The 19,973-nt window shown below is 45.4% G+C and overlaps 1 protein-coding gene across 1 annotated transcript in view; it reads right to left on the bottom strand.

Moving 5' to 3' along the window:
• The window catches only part of ntsr1 (neurotensin receptor 1 (high affinity)), a gene marked incomplete at both ends in the record, with an annotated part of 158,334 nt that overhangs the window by 125,778 nt on the left and 12,583 nt on the right, over nt 1-19,973 (bottom strand).

The raw sequence follows: 19,973 nt of genomic DNA on the forward strand, positions 1-19,973 counted from the left end.
AGATGCTCTCTATTGTACATGAGTAGAAGTTCTTAAGGATCTTCTGACTGACTTGGAACTTCCTTAGGCGCCTGAGGAAGTAGAGGCGTTGTCGTGCCTTCTTCACAACACTGTCAATGTGTGTGGTCCATGTCAAGTCCTCGGATATGTAGGCTCCGAGGTACTTAAAGCTGTTGACTCTCTCAACCGGTGCCCCGTCGATGCTGAGGGGGCTGTAGTCCTTGACCCCCGACCTCCTGAAGTCCACAATCATCTCCTTTGTTTTGCTGACGTTCAGGGAGAGGCTGTTTTCCTGGCACCATCCCGCCAGGACCTTGACCTCTTCCAGGTAGGCCCTCTCGTCGTTGGCAGAGATCAGGCCCACCACCACTGTGTCGTCAGCAAATTTGATGATTGTATTGCTACTCCGCTGAGCCACACAGTCGTGTGTGTACAGGGAGTAGAGGAGGGGACTCAGAACACAGCCCTGGGGGGCCCCTATGTTGAGGGTGATGGATGAGGAGGTGCAGTTGCCTGCTCTCACCACCTGGGCTCTGCCAGTCAGGAAGTCCAAGACCCACTGGCAGAGGTCATAGTTCAAGCCCAGGTCCCTGAGCTTGGCTATGAGTATGGAGGGGACTATGGTATTGAATGCCGAGCTGTAGTCGATGAATAGCATTCTCACATAGTTCCCCTGCCTCTTGTCCAGGTGTGATGCTGCTGTGTGCAGCACATGGGCTATGGCGTCCTCCGTGGACCTGTTGGGGCGGTATGCAAATTGCAGGGGGTCCATGTTGATGGGGAGGGAGGAGCAGATGTAGCCCTTTACTAGCTTCTCAAAGCACTTCATGGCTATGGAGGTGAGAGCTACAGGGCGGTAGTCGTTGAGGCAAGCAGGCTTGGATTTCTTGGGTACAGGGATAATAGTGGACTTCTTCAGGCAGGTGGGGATGACAGCCTGTTCTAAGGACAGGTTAAATATGTCAGTGAATACTGGGGCCAGTTGGTTGGCACAGACTTTTAGGACGCGGCCGGGGATGCCGTCCGGACCTGCTGCCTTCCTGATATTCACTTTTTTAAAGATCCTCCTCACCTCATGCTCTGTTACCCTGAACACTGCGCCTCCATCAGCAGCCGACCCCCCCCCCCCCCATTGCCGTGGCTTGTGAGCTGGTGTTGTTATTACCAGCATCAAACCTCGCATAGAAGGTATTGAGGTCATTTGCTAAGGAGATGTCACTGTTCAGTTTGAGGGAGGCGCCTTTGTAGTCTGTCATCGTTTTGAGCCCCTGCCACATAGCTCTAGAGTCAGCTTGTTCAAACTGGAGTTCAATTTTATCTCTGTAGCGCCGTTTGGCCTCTGACACTGTCCTCCTTACGTTGTATCGCGCCACCTTGTGGTCATTCATGTTGCCTGCCACTAGGCCGTCGTTGTATGCTTTGGTGCGCTCTCTCAGAGCTTCACGGACGGATTTGTCTACCCAGGGTTTTTGATTTGGGTAAACTCTCATTTTGGTAGTGGGGATTGTTTCTTCCACCATAGTACAAACATAGTCCACCACTGTCTCCGTGTAGACATTAATGTTATCTGTGTCGCGGAACACATTCCAGTCTGTGCAGTCAAACGCAGACCGGAGCGTCTCCTCTGACGTCAAATCCCATTTCTGCACCTCTCGCGAGACTACAGGAGTACTTTTGATTCTCTGTTTGTACATTGGTGAAAGAAAGATTGACGCGTGATCTGATTTACCAAAGCCACTATCAGAATGAGCCTTGTAGCCACCTTTAAATTGCGTGTAACAGTGATCTAGGATGTTACCGCCTCTGGTGTTGCAAGTCACATGCTGATAGAAGTCAGGTAATACCTTTCTCAGATTGGCGCTATTGAAATCACCCAGCACCAAAATGGCGGCGTTAACGTTCGCCACTTGTATTCTATTTACCTCGTCGTGGAGTCTGGAGAGCGCAACGTTGTTACTGGCTTGCGGTGGAATATACACTCCGATCAGGACGATCGCCGTTAACTCCCTCGGGAGGAAGAAAGGATGACACTTGATGGTTATATATTCCAGGTCTGGGGAGCAGTGGTTGGATAATTCCTTCACGTTAGTTGGATCGCTCCAATTTTTCTTGAACATGAAGGCAATACCTCCTCCACGTTGTTTACCGGACTCTGCTGTCCGATCTTTGCGATGGATAAAGAAGTGATCGGCTGGTTGGATTGCGTGGTCTGGAACCTCCGGCGTGAGCCACGTTTTGGTGAAGCAGAGAACGTTGCAGTCCCTAACGTCTCTTTGGTATTGAATCCTTGCTCGGATGTCATCCAGTTTATTGTCAATTGATTGTACATTGGCTAGCAATATACTGGGCAATGGTGTTCGGTGGCGTCTGGATCTCAGCCTGTTACGGATCCCAGCTCTCTTCCCTCGCCGTCTGATTCCTTTGTCTCTGGGGGCGAGATCCGGTCCTGATGTCCTCAAGATCTCAACAGGCCATTGTTTTGGTTCAGAGAGCTGATCCAGAGAGTAATCCAGTCAGTAAGTTTCCCGTAATCCAATGTCTATAAGTGACTGACGGTCATACACATTAAATGCACCTACTGTTGGTACAGACAAAACTCTTAAAACTATAAATATTAACAAAAGTAAGCACAGTCTCGACGGAGCGCACAGACAGGCAGCCGGTCGTAGCGGCGCCATCTTCACAAAAAAAAAAAAAAAACAAAAAAAAAAAATTTTCAGTGTTCTGTTGGACCTGAGACTGTAGTAGCTGTTCAGTGTTCTGTTGGACCTGATACTGTAGTAGCTGTTCAGTGTTCTGTTGGACCTGAGACTGTAGTAGCTGCTCAGTGTTCTGTTGGACCTGAGACTGTAGTAGCTGTTCAGTGTTCTGTTGGACCTGAGACTGTAGTAGCTGTTCAGTGTTCTGTTGGACCTGAGACTGTAGTAGCTGTTCAGTGTTCTGTTGGACCTGAGACTGTAGTAGCTGCTCAGTGTTCTGTTGGACCTGAGACTGTAGTAGCTGTTCAGTGTTCTGTTGGACCTGAGACTGTAGTAGCTGCTCAGTGTTCTGTTGGACCTGAGACTGTAGTAGCTGTTCAGTGTTCTGTTGGACCTGAGACTGTAGTAGCTGTTCAGTGTTCTGTTGGACCTGAGACTGTAGTAGCTGTTCAGTGTTCTGTTGGACCTGAGACTGTGGTACCGTCTGCCAGATGGCATGAGCTCAAACTCTGTACATACATCTGATTAGCACTATTACTCAGTAGTACTCATTTATATATTTTATATCCAGTTTAACCACCTGTACATTGTATATTACTGTTGCACTGTACTGTTACATTTGCACTCTGGTTGGATGCCAAACTTATTTTCATTGTACTGTACTGCTGTATGACGATAATAGATTTGAATCTAATCTAAGCAAAAGTAATGGGCTGCAAGGTCAGATCACAGCGTCTTTGGGTTTTGAAAAGCGCTTTATAAATAAAATGTATTATTATTATTATTATTATTCAGTGAGACATCAAGAGAAATGAGTCAGATCACACAGAGAGCAGGACTCTCAGCAGGTCTGCAGTCCTCCAGACCTTTCACGAGTCAGATCACACAGTTCTGCAGTAGGGTTGTCACGATACCAACATTTTAGTTTCGATACTATACCAACAATTAATTTAGATACTTTTCGATACTTTCGATACTTTTCCTCCTCAAAAAAAAAACACACTCAGATGTCATAATTTTTTTTGTATCTACTTTTTTCTCCCATTTTCTATTTTTCTCCCATCCCAATTTCGTATCGTCCAATTCTACCCCCCCCCTGTCTCGAACGCTGTTAGACTATGCCTCCCACAAGCCGGCTGCAATGTGGACGAAGCTTTACATCACGTGTCCCCTCCGCGTGAACATTTTAGGCAACCAACTTGTGTTTAGCGTTTCTCTGATTGGCCACTACGCCCATGTGACCGCGGCAGCGCGAGAGAGCTGCAGCGCGGAAATAGGCTGTCTATTGCCATTCTCTAAGACAAACTCTAACCTTAACCAGCTCCGAAACAGCGCCTAAACTTAACCCTTCTAACCGTAACCAACTCCGAAACAATGCCTAACCTTAACCCTAACCTTAACCAACTCCGAAACAATGCCTAAACTTAACCTTAACCTTAACCAACTCCGAAAAAATATTGCCATTCTCTAAGACAAACTCTAACCTTAACCAGCTCCGAAACAGCGCCTAAACTTAACCCTTCTAACCTTAACCAACTCCGAAACAATGCCTAACCTTAACCCTAACCTTAACCAACTCCAAAACAATGCTTAAAGTTAACATGCCTAAACTTAACCGGCGAAAGAATGCATGTTAAAAAAAAAAATTGAAGGGAATCGAACTTGTCACCAACGGACCGCAGGATCCACAGCAAGGCGGCGCTACCAGTTGAGCTAGTTGTCAATGTTAAAAGAGGGGGGATTACTGCTACATAATGCTGCCGCGACAGAGCTCCGCGGCAGAGCACCGCTCCGCTCTGCTGCTGCCGCGGGGGCGTGGCTAGACGCAAGTTGGGCGTGGCTAGACACAAGTTGGTTGCCTTTAATATTTAGGCGTCCCCTCCGGTACTCGAGGAAGAAGCCGTCGCATCTTTTCACCTGCACAGCGCGATCTCTCAGCGGCGGGGGTCTGCGTGGGAGGGACACACCGCCCCCGTCGCTTCCTGAATCTGCTGCGCAGGCGCACCAACCGATCTGTAGGAGTCGCTGTCCACAACGTCCGATCCCCACCCATCAGCTTTCCCACCCCTAACACTGCCAATTGTGTTAGTATGAACGACCAGCCAAGCTGATAGCAATGCGGAGAGCTGGGCTCTAACCCAGCGTCTCCTGCATTGGTGGCGAGCGCCTTGCCTACTACACCACCTAGCCGCCCCTCAGATGTCATTATTGTTCTTTATTTTAAAATGCACTACGCCAAATGCAGCAGCAGCAGACTTCTGTAGTTTAAAAAAATTCAAGGGGTAGAAAAAGTATGGTTTTATTATTAGTATTATTATTATTTTACATTTGTCATAGCAGAGGGCCTAATTAGTTTGAGATACCATAACCTACCCCCTCCTAATGTAGTCTCCTCCCCATCATATGTATATATTCTCTGTTAGGATCTATGGGTAACAGTACTGTATATTTGAATATCGTATATGTCACAAATGTAACAGTACTATATACCTGTATGTCATGTATGTCCCTATGCCATAAATGTCATGTATGTTGTGTATGTCATAAATGTCATGAATTTTAAATGGGGGACCCTGGTGTAAACAAGACGAAAGTCTTTCTCTGGTCTGCATTGAGCTGTACTGTACTGTACCCATTCTGCAATCTGTTAAATAAAGTTTTCATTCATTCATTCATAGAAAACATTTTGATGAGTGAGACTGATTAGATATAGCCTATCGTAATATAGAACTAGGTTATGTCATAATTTGTAGGCTGTTTAACACAAATAAAATAGATTTCCGTTGTCTTTATACAGTATGTATGAAACATTAAATGGGCAATTGTCAAACGTTGAGGATTTTTATTGATTAACGTTAGCCAGCTAGCACATCTAGAGACAGTTTGCATAGAATAAACTCAGCTAACGTTAGCTTATATAACGTTAGCTAGTAGCTATGTCATTCTAGTTAAAGCTGAGACTATTATGGTTAGCGTTGGCTAGCTGGCAAGATAGCCACGCTACTTAGCCAGCCAGGTACCAACGCTGGCTCTATAGCTACGCTACTTAGCCAGCCAGATACCAACGCTGGCTCTATAGCCACGCTACTAGCCAGCCAGGTACCAACGCTGGCTCTATAGCCACGCTACTAGCCAGCCAGGTACCAACGCTGGCTCTATAGCCACGCTACTAGCCAGCCAGGTACCAACGCTGGCTCTATAGCTACGCTACTAGCCAGCCAGGTACCAACGCTGGCTCTATAGCTACGCTACTAGCCAGCCAGGTACCAACGCTGGCTCTATAGCTACGCTACTAGCCAGCCAGGTACCAATGCTGGCTCTATAGCTACGCTACTTAGCCAGCCAGGTACCAACGCTGGCTCTATAGCTACGCTACTAGCCAGCCAGGTACCAACGCTGGCTCTATAGCCGCGCTACTAGCCAGCCAGGTACCAACGCTGGCTCTATAACCATGCTACTAGCCAGCCAGGTACCAACGCTGGCTCTATAGCCACGCTACTAGCCAGCCAGGTACCAACGCTGGCTCTATAGCTACGCTACTAGCCAGCCAGGTACCAACGCTGGCTCTATAGCTACGCTACTAGCCAGCCAGGTACCAACGCTGGCTCTATAGCTACGCTACTAGCCAGCCAGGTACCAACGCTGGCTCTATAGCCGCGCTACTAGCCAGCCAGGTACCAACGCTGGCTCTATAGCTGCGCTACTAGCCAGCCAGGTACCAACGCTGGCTCTATAGCCGCGCTACTAGCCAGCCAGGTACCAACGCTGGCTCTATAGCTATGCTACTAGCCAGCCAGGTACCAACGCTGGCTCTATAGCCACGCTACTAGCCAGCCAGGTACCAACGCTGGCTCTATAGCCACGCTACTAGCCAGCCAGATACCAACGCTGGCTCTATAGCCACGCTACTAGCCAGCCAGGTACCAACGCTGGCTCTATAGCCACGCTACTAGCCAGCCAGATACCAACGCTGGCTCTATAGCCATGCTACTAGCCAGCCAGATACCAACGCTGGCTCTATAGCCATGCTACTAGCCAGCCAGGTACCAACGCTGGCTCTATAGCCACGCTACTAGCCAGCCAGGTACCAACGCTGGCTCTATAGCCACGCTACTAGCCAGCCAGATACCAACGCTGGCTCTATAGCCATGCTACTAGCCAGCCAGATACCAACGTTGGCTCTATAGCCGCGCTACTAGCCAGCCAGATACCAACGCTGGCTCTATAGCCGCGCTACTAGCCAGCCAGGTACCAACGCTGGCTCTATAGCCATGCTACTAGCCAGCCAGGTACCAACGCTGGCACTATAGCCACGCTACTTAGCCAGCCAGGTACCAACGCTGGCTCTATAGCCACGCTACTAGCCAGCCAGGTACCAACGCTGGCACTATAGCCATGCTACTAGCCAGCCAGGTACCAACGCTGGCTCTATAGCCATGCTACTAGCCAGCCAGGTACCAACGCTGTCTCTATAGCCATGCTACTAGCCAGCCAGGTACCAACGCTGGCTCTATAGCCATGCTACTAGCCAGCCAGGTACCAACGCTGGCTCTATAGCCACGCTACTAGCCAGCCAGGTACCAACGCTGGCTCTATAGCCACACTACTAGCCAGCCAGGTACCAACGCTGGCTCTATAGCCACGCTACTAGCCAGCCAGGTACCAACGCTGGCTCTATAGCCACGCTACTAGCCAGCCAGATACCAACGCACTTCGGGCTCCCACTTTATCTAGTAGCTGCGGGTTTTCTGAAGCTGCCATGGCTGCCATCTCTTCTCGTTTTCGTTTTCAAGGTAAAGGTTGTGAACGTCTTTCTACTATTACCCTGCACATACCTGTACCTCCCCTTCACACAACTAAGTTAGCGCAACGTCACAGCTGTGCTCCAATAGGAAGGCATTTGCGCGCATAAATGAATAAATAAATTAAAAAAAATAAATCCAGACCTTTCATTAGTCAGATTACACAGTTCTGCAGTCCTCCAGACCTTTCATTAGTCAGATGACACAGTTCTGCAGTCCTCCAGACCTCTCATTACCCAGCTGGGAGCAGGCGATGCTACAGTATTTGAATGACTGGAGATAATCGCTAGCTGCTGCCGCTTCATTACGTATGCTATCGGTACCATTTCACAAACAATGGCCTCAGCGTCAATTCCCTGAACACACAAACTGCGAGCCTCTCTGCCCAGAAGCCGGTGACCTTGAGTCCTTATTTAAATGCCAGGAGGCCTAATAATAAACCTTCCTCAACATGTCTATGAGGAGCAGGCGGGGCGGAGGAGCAGGATGCTGGTGTGTCGTCCATTAGGGTAGAAACACAGTCGGAATACAGATACAGAAATAGGGCTGGGCGATTCTTGCTAAAATGTGAATCACGATTTTTCTCTCTAAGAATTGAGATCACGATTCTTTCACGATTCTTATTTTTTCAATAAAATCATTAAAAAAGTAAAGTAAAAAGAAAAAAAAGAAAAAGAAGAAAAAGAAAAAATGAATTTGATAAATGTCTTTATTTTTTTTAATAAAAAGAAAATCATCATAACTTAGAAATGAAATTGCATAGGTCTATGAATCGAGATCGCGATTTATTTTCGATTAATTGCTCAGCCCTATACAGAAACTAAATTAATGCACTCGGTGGAGCTCCCTCCCCCCTAGCCCTGCACCTCACCCCTAGCCCTGCATCTCATCTCACCCCTAGCCCTGCATCTCATCTCACCCCTAGCCCTGCACCTCACCCCTAGCCCTGCACCTCACCCCTAGCCCTGCACCTCATCTCTAGCCCTGCACCTCACCCCTAGTCCTGCACCTCACCCCTAGCTCTGCATCTCATCCCTAGCCCTGCATCTAGTCCTGCACCTCATCCTTAGCCCTGCATCTCACCCCTAGCCCTGCACCTCACCTCACCCCTAGCCCTGCACCTCATCTCTAGCCCTGCACCTCACCCCTAGTCCTGCACCTCACCCCTAGCCCTGCATCTCATCCCTAGCCCTGCATCTAGCCCTGCATCTCATCCCTAGACCTGCATCTCATCCCTAGCCCTGCATCTCATCCAGTCCTGCCTCAGCCATTCTGGTCTCCCATAAGGAATTGGCAGTAGTGGAGAGGAGCTATCAAATGTGCGGACATGGCTGTCAGATAATTGTCTCTTCATCAAGGGAAAACATAGGCCATCCTGTTCGGATCAAAGTTTTAAGTACCTCGGAGTCCACATATCCGAGGACTTGACATGGACCACACACATTGACAGTGTTGTGAAGAAGGCACGGCAACGCCTCTACTTCCTCAGGCGCCTAAGGAAGTTCCAAGTCAGTCAGAAGATCCTTAAGAACGTCTACTCATGCACAATAGAGAGCATCCTGACTGGCAATATCACCTCCTGGTTTGGGACCTCCAGACCTCTCATTACCCAGCTGGGAGCAGGCGATGCTACAGTATTTGAATGACTGGAGATAATCGCTAGCTGCTGCCGCTTCATTACGTATGCTATCGGTACCATTTCACAAACAATGGCCTCAGCGTCAATTCCCTGAACACACAAACTGCGAGCCTCTCTGCCCAGAAGCCGGTGACCTTGAGTCCTTATTTAAATGCCAGGAGGCCTAATAATAAACCTTCCTCAACATGTCTGTGAGGAGCAGGCGGGGCGGAGGAGCAGGATGCTGGTGTGTCGTCCATTAGGGTAGAAACACAGTCGGAATACAGATACAGAAATAGGGCTGGGCGATTCTTGCTAAAATGTGAATCACGATTTTTCTCTCTAAGAATTGAGATCACGATTCTTTCACGATTCTTATTTTTTCAATAAAACCATTAAAAAAGTAAAGTAAAAAGAAAAAAAAGAAAAAGAAGAAAAAGAAAAAATGAATTTGATAAATGTCTTTATTTTTTTTAATAAAAAGAAAATCATCATAACTTAGAAATGAAATTGCATAGGTCTATGAATCGAGATCGCGATTTATTTTCGATTAATTGCTCAGCCCTATACAGAAACTAAATTAATGCACTCGGTGGAGCTCCCTCCCCCCTAGCCCTGCACCTCACCCCTAGCCCTGCATCTCATCTCACCCCTAGCCCTGCATCTCATCTCACCCCTAGCCCTGCACCTCACCCCTAGCCCTGCACCTCACCCCTAGCCCTGCACCTCATCTCTAGCCCTGCACCTCACCCCTAGTCCTGCACCTCACCCCTAGCTCTGCATCTCATCCCTAGCCCTGCATCTAGTCCTGCACCTCATCCTTAGCCCTGCATCTCACCCCTAGCCCTGCACCTCACCTCACCCCTAGCCCTGCACCTCATCTCTAGCCCTGCACCTCACCCCTAGTCCTGCACCTCACCCCTAGCCCTGCATCTCATCCCTAGCCCTGCATCTAGCCCTGCATCTCATCCCTAGACCTGCATCTCATCCCTAGCCCTGCATCTCATCCAGTCCTGCCTCAGCCATTCTGGTCTCCCATAAGGAATTGGCAGTAGTGGAGAGGAGCTATCAAATGTGCGGACATGGCTGTCAGATAATTGTCTCTTCATCAAGGGAAAACATAGGCCATCCTGTTCGGATCAAAGTTTTAAGTACCTCGGAGTCCACATATCCGAGGACTTGACATGGACCACACACATTGACAGTGTTGTGAAGAAGGCACGGCAACGCCTCTACTTCCTCAGGCGCCTAAGGAAGTTCCAAGTCAGTCAGAAGATCCTTAAGAACGTCTACTCATGCACAATAGAGAGCATCCTGACTGGCAATATCACCTCCTGGTTTGGGAATAGCACCACACAAGACCGTAGCAGACTACAAAGAGTGACACGTTCAGCCGAACGCACAATTGGAGGGGGGCTCCCCACTCTCCAGGACATTTACAACAAGCGGTGCATGGGTAAGGCTAAGAGAATTATCAAAGACTCCAGCCACCCAAACAACTGCCTCTTTGAACTGCTGCGGTCAGGCAAGCGATACCGGAGTCTCATGGCAAGCACAGAGAGACTCAGAAGAAGCTTCTATCCCCAGGCCATCAGGATGCTCAATGAACAATAACACTATGTAACAACCATCAAATGCACTCACAGCACACACATCCACACACACACACTCACTTTAAACAAACAACTCACTGCAGCACCCACTTTACCCACTTTAGAACACCTAAACACACTTTATATTTATTGGTAAAGAATTTGCACTACAACCCATACCTTATTACACCTTACTGTAAATTGTACCTAAATTGTACCTCATCCCATTTCTGCTTTGCACTGTATAGTATATATATATATTTTTTTATCTACTTTTTCTCCCATTTTCTATTTTTCTCCCATCCCAATTTCGTATCGTCCAATTCTACCCTCCCCTGTCTCGAACGTTGTTAGGCCATGCCTCCCACAAGCCGGCTGCAATGTGGACTAAGCCTTACATTACGTGTCCCCTCCGGTACTCGAGGAAGCAGCAGTCGCATCTTTTCACCTGCACAGCGCAATCTCTCAGCGTCGGGGGTCTGCGTTTGGAGGGCACGCCGCCCCCATCGCTTCCTGATTCTGCTGTGCACCAACCGACCTGTAGGAGTCGCTGTCCACAACGTCCGATCCCCACCCATCAGCTTCCCACCCCCTAATACTGCCAATTGTATTAGTATGAACGACCAGCCAAGCTGATAGCAATGCAGAGAGCTGGGCTCGAACCCAGCATCTCCTGCATTGGTGGTGAGCGCCTTGCCCACTGCACCACCTAGCCGCTCTGTATAGTATATTGTATTGTAACTCAGTTACTTCTACTCTGCATTGTACATTGTATATATGTGTAGTGGCTATTTGTCAACAACAACTAATAAAAACTAAAAAGCCACTGAAGCACCAGGGCAGCGAATCTCACGCAGATCAGGAAGTCCATTGTCCAGACAGCATTTGACAGTTTTGTGGCATTTATTGTCTGTTAATCAAAGAATACAGAAAAATTATGTTTGAAACTATATGATCTCCTGACGCTGGTAAAAACCATATACCTTCCCTGATGCCTACTGTGCTATTGTCTCTAATTACCTAAATACACCCAGCTGTGCTTCCCAATTGCCCAAAACCCCTTCAAAGTAAAAGCATTTAGCTGCGACTCATAATAACTTAAATAATATGGCTGTAAACAAATTAATTCTACAAAATCACATAACAAATAAATATATTAAATAAATGTGAAAATAGTTAATAGCTCCCAAAATCCGGCCCCTAATTGTGAGTCACAATTACCCTTATATATATATATATATATATAACATGTAAGGGAGCTATTCTTTCTATTCAAGCGTCTTCTGTGTCTCCTTCTCTGCTGCCACTGAAAGAAAACAGATGGTAAGAAGACAGGATAGAAAGAGAGAATAGATAGAACAGGTATTATTATTATTCTGTGGCCTCCACCAGCAGGCAGATCTTTGTTACAGGTCTCTCCAAAACGCTGGTTTTAGTTTGGATGCACACAGAGCGGACCAATCCTTTGTAGTCGGACTTGGTACTCAAAACTCGACCCATCTTCCAGGATCCTCTTGGAGCTGTAGCATCGGCAATAATGACAATATCTCCTGGGGAGAAGTTTCTTTTTGGAGCTGCCCATCTCTGTCTTTCCTGCATCACAAGTAAGTATTCGGATGTCCATCTCTTCCAAAACAGCTCTGCGATATACTGTACTTGCTTCCATTTTCTTCTGATGTACAGGTCACTCTTTTCAAAGAGTCCTGAGGGAAAGATGGGTTTTCCTTTCAGCAGGAGAATATGGTTTGGGGTGAGGGCCTCGAGGTCATTAGGGTCATCAGACACTTTTGTAAGGGGTCTATCGTTTAGTTATAGGAATAGCACCGCACAAGACCGTAGCAGACTACAGAGAGTGGCCCGTTCAGCCGAACGCACAATTGGAGGGGGGCTTCCCACTCTCCAGGACATTTACAACAAGCGGTGCATGGGTAAGGCTAAGAGAATTATCAAAGACTCCAGCCACCCAAACAACTGCCTCTTTGAACTGCTGCGGTCAGGCAAGCAATACCGGAGTCTCATGGCAAGCACAGAGAGATTCAGAAGAAGCTTCTATCCCCAGGCCATCAGGATGCTCAATGAACAATAACACTATGTAACAACCATCAAATGCACTCACAGCACACACATCCACACGCACACACTCACTTTAAACAAACAACTCACTGCAGCACCCACTTTACCCACTTTAGAACACCTAAACACACTTTATATGTATTGGTAAAGAATTTGCACTACAACTCGTACACCTACTGTAAATTGTACCTAAATTGCACCTCATCCCATTTCTGCCTTGCACTATATAGTATTGTATATTAGTACACTGCATAGTATTGTATATTATATGGTAACTCAGTTACGTCTATTCTGCATCGAACATTGTACATATGTCTATACTGAACACTGTGACCTCATTTTTTCTACTTCTAATTTACATGCTATACTATGTTATTTTATTTCATACTTATCTTGTCTTGCACAGTCTCTGGAGCGTAACAGTAAGAAGCATTTTGTATAAAAGTATTCTGTACTTCTGTATGACAACTATTAAAGAAACTTGAAACTTGAACTTCCATAGGCAGGTGATCTTTGTCCAAATCCAGCTCTTTCATCTCTGCTGCTCTGATGTCACCTGGGATTGATGTCAAAACATAACGGCTGGTTGTCACCCACTTTTGAAGGCTGAATCCTCCCTGACTAGAGAGTCAAATCCTTTACAAGTTTAATTGCATCTCCCTCCGAGGATGTAGACTTCAGGCAGTCGTCTACATAAAAGTTGTGATTGACTGTTTTGATCACTTCAGGAGGGAAGTGAGTTGCATTGATGAATGAGGTGTACTCCTCTTTAAACTTGATGTTCTTTTCAAATGTCCTCTTCAGGCCTTGAAGTTGCTGCTCTACAACACAGCGATTATTTGGCAAGACCGGTTCCTCTTCTCTGAAAGGTAAGTCAATGTAATCAATGTAATAATGTCGATCTTTCAACTCTGTTGTTCTTCTCATTATCTTCATGAATTTAATGTCCCCCCTTGACATTTCCAATGACCCCTCTGATGTTTTTTCATTAAAATCATGGTTGTATTGCTTCATGAGCATTTCTTCCAGATGTTCCACACATATTCGATTTGTTGTGACAACAGAGCAGCCAGTCTTAACACTTTGATCGCCGGGGTTAAATTCATAATTTACCATCCCTCGCCAGCCCTATTTAACATGGAGAAGTTCCCCTTCTTTGCAGGGCTATAACTTTTTAAATTGTATTGCTCAATTGACATTACTATGGCCCATTCAATGTCCTATCTATTGTTCAGGGTGTAGCAACGTTATACTTTTTCATTCACATATTCATACTAAAATACGGTCTAAAGTATAAGTATGTTTTTATCGTTTTCTGCAGCTTTCTCCAGAACTTGATTTATAGCCCTAAATGCATTATATTGATGATCAAATACAGTTTGGTAGGAATCTGTGCGAGATAAAAAATTTCAACTGGACGTGGTTCTAGGAGTTACTACGTATGATCTGATGTTGACCGGATGGGCGGGGGGTCGTTTATAATTCCGTGGGCAACGTTATATCATTCATCTAGTGTGGGTGATATGATCATCAGAGCAGTTAGTATCGAAGACATTAACAAATAACGCTGAAACTCACCGTAGCTTCCTCTCGCCGTTGGGAGATGAGCGTGGAACAGAATTTTTTCTATTATGGGATGTCGAAATATCCGATCCATTTCCAGGTTGTATAATAGTATATATGTCCAAATCATGTTGTTTATCGAGTTATTGGTAACGGATCACTATCCATTGTGTCGAGCTCGAGTCCCGGGACCTATAGCGAGTGGTCGGACCAAATTGAAATGAGCACCAGCTTCCACTTCCTGTTTCTCCCCTGGGCGATCCGCCGATCAACCACCAGATGGCGCTCTTGAACCGTTGTAGAGTTGAGAGGGACTCAACAGTACATCTCATGTCTCCGGGGGAGAAATATGATTTCGATCACAGATTTTTGAAATATTGATATCAAAGACGCTGTCCAGCGTCTTCGGCAGAATGAGCATGGCGGGGAAAGACGTGTTTCAGCGTCAACGGCGATTAAAGTGTTAACTCTGCTGTTACTTCCACTCCTAAGTGGTCCATTTATGACCCAGCTGACTCTTGTTCTGACTAGGGATGGGAATCGAAATTGGCCGATGCCTGGAACCGTGTGGCTCCCGTGACTTTCGATTCCCTTATCGCTGCCAGGTTTTTCCTACAGTTGCGCAATAACGTTAGCGTTAGCATGTAGCCATGGCAGACTCTATTTGATTCATTAAGGGCTTGAAATTGCCTGGGTTTTGGTAATATGCTCCCGAAATGCTCCCGCTGTTTGGCTACTTCTATGTGCAGTGAAGACTACTTGAATGCTTTAGAACCTAGTCATTGATTTAGTTCAGGGTGAGCTAAAATTAGCCGCGGAGCTAATGCTAGCTAACGTGAGCTAACGCTAGTTAATCAAGCTCTCAGAGAGAGATAAACAGCTGACAGCGGATAGTACAGGTACAAATACAATAAAACAGCGGGTGGGGGCTGTTGTGTAAACCTTGTACTCTTTAGTTCACATATAATAAGAGACGGAGTGTTTGTTTACTAGTCTGTACTCTGTAAGACAGGAAGTACCGTGGTGCAACATACAAATGTGTCCGTGTAGCAACACAAGCCAATACCTTACAGGACAGGGGCCCGGGGAGGGAGCTGTGTGTGTGTGTGTGTGTGTGTGTGTGTGTGTGTGTGTGTGTGTGTGTGTGTGTGTGTGTGTGTGTGTGTGTGTGTGTGTGTGTGTGTGTGTGTGTGTGTGTGTGTGTGTGTGTGTGTGTGTGTGTGTGTGTGTGTGTGTGTGTGTGTGTGTGTGTGTGTGTGTGTGTGTGTGAGACAGAAGTCAGAGGAATAACGACCTGTTATTCAATAGATTAAATTAGTTTAAGAATAAAAAAATAAATACATTTTAAGAGAATCTCAAATACATTATTTTATTTAAGTGTAGGCTATAGTTAATGTTTTATTTTTTACAGTTTTTGTATTTTTCTGACATGGTAAATGGCTGCTTTTTTATATAGCGCTTTTATCCAAAGCGCTTTACAATTTCTTCCTTACATTTTACCCAATCACTCACACATTCACACAACGACGGCGGAGGCAACCATGCAAGGTGCCAACCTGCTCATCGGGAGCAGTTAGGGGTTAAGTGTCTTGCTCAAGGACACATCGACACGCTGCCCGGGAGGAGTGGGAATCGAACCGGGAACCTCCGGATTGCCAGACGACTGCTCTACCTCCCGAGCGACTGTCGCCCCTGACATGGGGGCTCAACAATAAATGACAATCAGAAATGTCAAGTTGCATGTTGTTATTCTAACCAGCTTAGTTCTGTTGCATTTCCAATTTATTTATTTAAATTATAAATTGATCAGGTATCGATAAGGGAATCGATAAAGAATCGAATCGATAAGCAGAATCGATAATGGAATCGTATCGATAAAATCCTATCAATTCCCATCCCTAGTTCTGACTGCATATGGTCCTTCACCTTGGCTGTTGATCAGCTCCCATGGTTCCATTACTTTTGCTGCATCAGTTCCGATGAGCAAATCCACATCTGCATTCAAGTCGTGCAGCTTTATGTTACTCAAGTAAGGCCATTTTTCCACATCATCCTGTCGTGGAATGTTCACACGTGACACTGGCATAGCTCTTTGGGGCAATTCAATAAAATCCTCCTTATCCATGCCAGACACTTCCAAGTGAGACAATACATTGGTGCTCACAATTTTCTCTTGCCCCATTGTTCGTAATAGAATATTGGTTGGCTTGCCACTTAGCCCCAGTCTCTTTGCCAGGTTATGAGTGCAAAAAGTACCGGAACTTCCCGGATCCAAAAATGCATATGTCTGCACAACTCTGTCAGTCACTTGGCTTTTCACTTGAACTGCAACAATTGAAAACACAGCATTGTCCTCATCTCCGGCCCCTATACGGCCACATGTTTGAGACTGAACAGATGTTACACTCAGATGGCTCACAGGCTCTTCTGCCTTATTAAAAGGTGTACTTATACCCTTCTGCTCAATGTGTAGGACTGATGGATGCTTTTGCTGACACACACTGCAATCCAATCGACTCCTGCAGTCTTTGCTTATGTGTCCCACTTTCAAGCAACCAAAACAAATTCCATGCTCCTTTATGAAATGTATTTTGTCCTTTTGTATCTTTAACTTAAACTGTGAGCATTTTTCAAGTGAGTGGCTTGTTCGTTGGCAGAATAAACAGCATTTGATGTGACTTTGGGCAGAGAAGGACTTGATCTTATTATCCATGTACCTTTTGTCGTTTCCTTCTTTCATTGCAGTGACACTGGTGGCAAAGGTGCCCTGTTTCATTGTAGTGATGTCAGTTTGGCGTTGCATGATATTCACAATGTCATTTTGGGTGTCATTATTGCGTGCCATATTCAGGGAGGATGCTCGTCCTGTCTGTTGAGCATCATGGACCACTTGTGTTGGTGCTTGAGTGTATAGTGGTCTGAGGTCCGTCTGTAATACTGCCATTTGTTTAGGCCTGCCAGTCTGTGATGCGTCTTTAAACCTGGTGGTCTGTGATGGTCCTTTGGGCCTTACAGTGACAGCCTGGGCCTCAGGATGAAATTCATTTAGCATGTTATTTCCCTGCGGGACAAATTGACCAGCATGAGGATTGAGTTGGCTTGTCCTTCTTTGAGCTATATTCCTGTCCAGATACGAGTTCATTCCATATGACCTTTTAGAGTTACATTTTGAATTGGTTTCCAGCACATTGATTTTTGCATTGGCTGCAGCTAGGTCAGTTTCCAGAGCAAACTGTTCCTTTTCCTTCCTTAGTTACTCCTGCTTTGCTTCCAACTCATGTTTCCTTTTTAAAGCTTTCATCCGCTCCAGTAGTGATGCTTTGTCAGCCTCTGCCTTTAGCCTGGTAGACGTGGTGGATGATGTCTTTGATACACTGGAGTGTGGTTTTTGTTGCTTTTCATTTGTACATGAAATGTTAGAGGCACTGTCCTCCGGATTGATATCATCAATAACAACACTTTGTTTAGTTTGAGCCTCATCATCATCTTCATTTGTTTCAACAACATCATTAGTTTCATTGTCAATATTTGCATTTGATTCCACATGAGGGTGCCCAGCAGCAGACAACCAAACCCTTACATCCTCTGTGAAATTACAAAATGTCATTATTGTTGCATTGAAACATGTATTTTGCCTTTTAACCTCTTCCTCAGGCAAATCCATATTTATGAAAGACTCATGCATGTCCTTAGCGTCCTCATAACAATTGATGAAGTTACTCAAATGAGCTTGCACATAGTTCACATTGTCAGTAGATTTCAGCAAGGCACGTATTGGTTCAATGTATTTCTTGGCCTGTTTGATTTTTGCAGACCTCTTTTCTTGGCATGTTTGCATGTAAAATGCCAACCCTTTTGCGGTAAACTTGATGCCCCGTTTTACAGAGGGCTTGGGCCGAGCAACATTCTCCACACTTGCAACGTTTGAACCAACCACAGGCGTTGTCTCATTTGTCCCAACCAGCTGCTCCATATTGTCTGATTGGTTCATACAGCCAACTTCACGTCGGAGATTTATGAATGAATGTCCTTACAATGAAGTTCAACAACTCCCAATATTCATCAACATCATTTAGCGAGACAATAATTCAGTCACTCCAATAAGTTTGCCTTTTTCCAATAAAGCTGACGGATTATTCTTCACATACCAATGATGTTGTTTTGTTCGAGTGCGACGTCCATTAGACCGTGTGGTCCTCCGTTCTCCGATCGTGTCTTTAACAGGTTGATCCAAGGCCATTCAAGCTTCACAAAAGTCACTGATCATCGTCTTCGATCTCCAGACCAAACGCTGGCGCGCCAGCATCCATGTCCTCTGATCTGAATGATCCTCCGTTTGAGCGTGGTGTTTCCATGTCCAAAACGTCCAACGGCAAAAATCCAAAACAACAATAAAAAGTGTCCGCTTCAATAAGGAAGGGTTTTTACTTTATGTAGTGGCTATTTGTCAACAACAACTAATAAAAACTAAAAAGCCACTGAAGCACCAGGGCAGCGAATCTCACGCAGATCAGGAAGTCCATTGTCCAGACAGCATTTGACAGTTTTGTGGCATTTATTGTCTGTTAATCAAAGAATACAGAAAAATTATGTTTGAAACTATATGATCTCCTGACGCTGGTAAAAACCATATACCTTCCCTGATGCCTACTGTGCTATTGTCTCTAATTACCTAAATACACCCAGCTGTGCTTCCCAATTGCCCAAAACCCCTTCAAAGTAAAAGCATTTAGCTGCGACTCATAATAACTTAAATAATATGGCTGTAAACAAATTAATTCTACAAAATCACATAACAAATAAATATATTAAATAAATGTGAAAATAGTTAATAGCTCCCACAATATGTATATACTGAACACTTTTGTCTACGTACTTGACTTCAATTTTATACTTGCTATACTTATTTTATACTTATCTATTTTTGTCTAGCACAGTCTTTGGAGCGTAACAGAAAAAAGCATTTTGTATAAAAGTATTCTGTATGACAACTAATAAAGAAACTTGAAACTTGAACTTGAAATAAACGGCTTGGTAAAGAAATGTAAATGAAGGTAAGAGTAGGTGAGAAGCAAATAACAAACAAGGATTCTGTATCTAGTCTGCATACTTGACAAACATCTTACAGGGGAGGCCATGGCTAAAAAAGCCCACATCAAAATCAGCCAGACAACTAAATTCCTAGCTAGAAAAGGAGAACTACTTGACAATGCAACACTCAAAATGCTAGCGGGCGCATTAGTACAAAGTCATTTTGACTATGCTGCCACCTCCTGGTTTAGTGGCGCTCCACAGGTCCTGAAAAACAAACTTCAGACAGCTAAAAATAAATTAATGAGAGTAGTCCTTAACCCTTTCACTGCCACACGACAAAGGGTCAACCCTTTCACTACCACACTACAGACCGTTAACCCTTTACTATCACACTACAGACAGTTAACCGTTTGGTAGTGTGGCAGTGAAAGGGTTAAGCTACCTCCACGCACTCATCTAGGGCCAACTTTCTTTAAGCAACTAAACTGGCTTCTGGTCAATAAAAGGGTAATTCACATCAAATTAGGTCTTACACACAAGATAGTTCAAAATACGGGTTCGAAATATCTATCCAATTACTTCAATCGCTTCC

The sequence above is a fragment of the Notolepis coatsorum genome (assembly GCF_963971535.1).
Source record: "Notolepis coatsorum genome assembly, chromosome: 17".
NCBI classification, from domain to species: Eukaryota; Metazoa; Chordata; class Actinopteri; order Aulopiformes; family Paralepididae; genus Notolepis; species Notolepis coatsorum.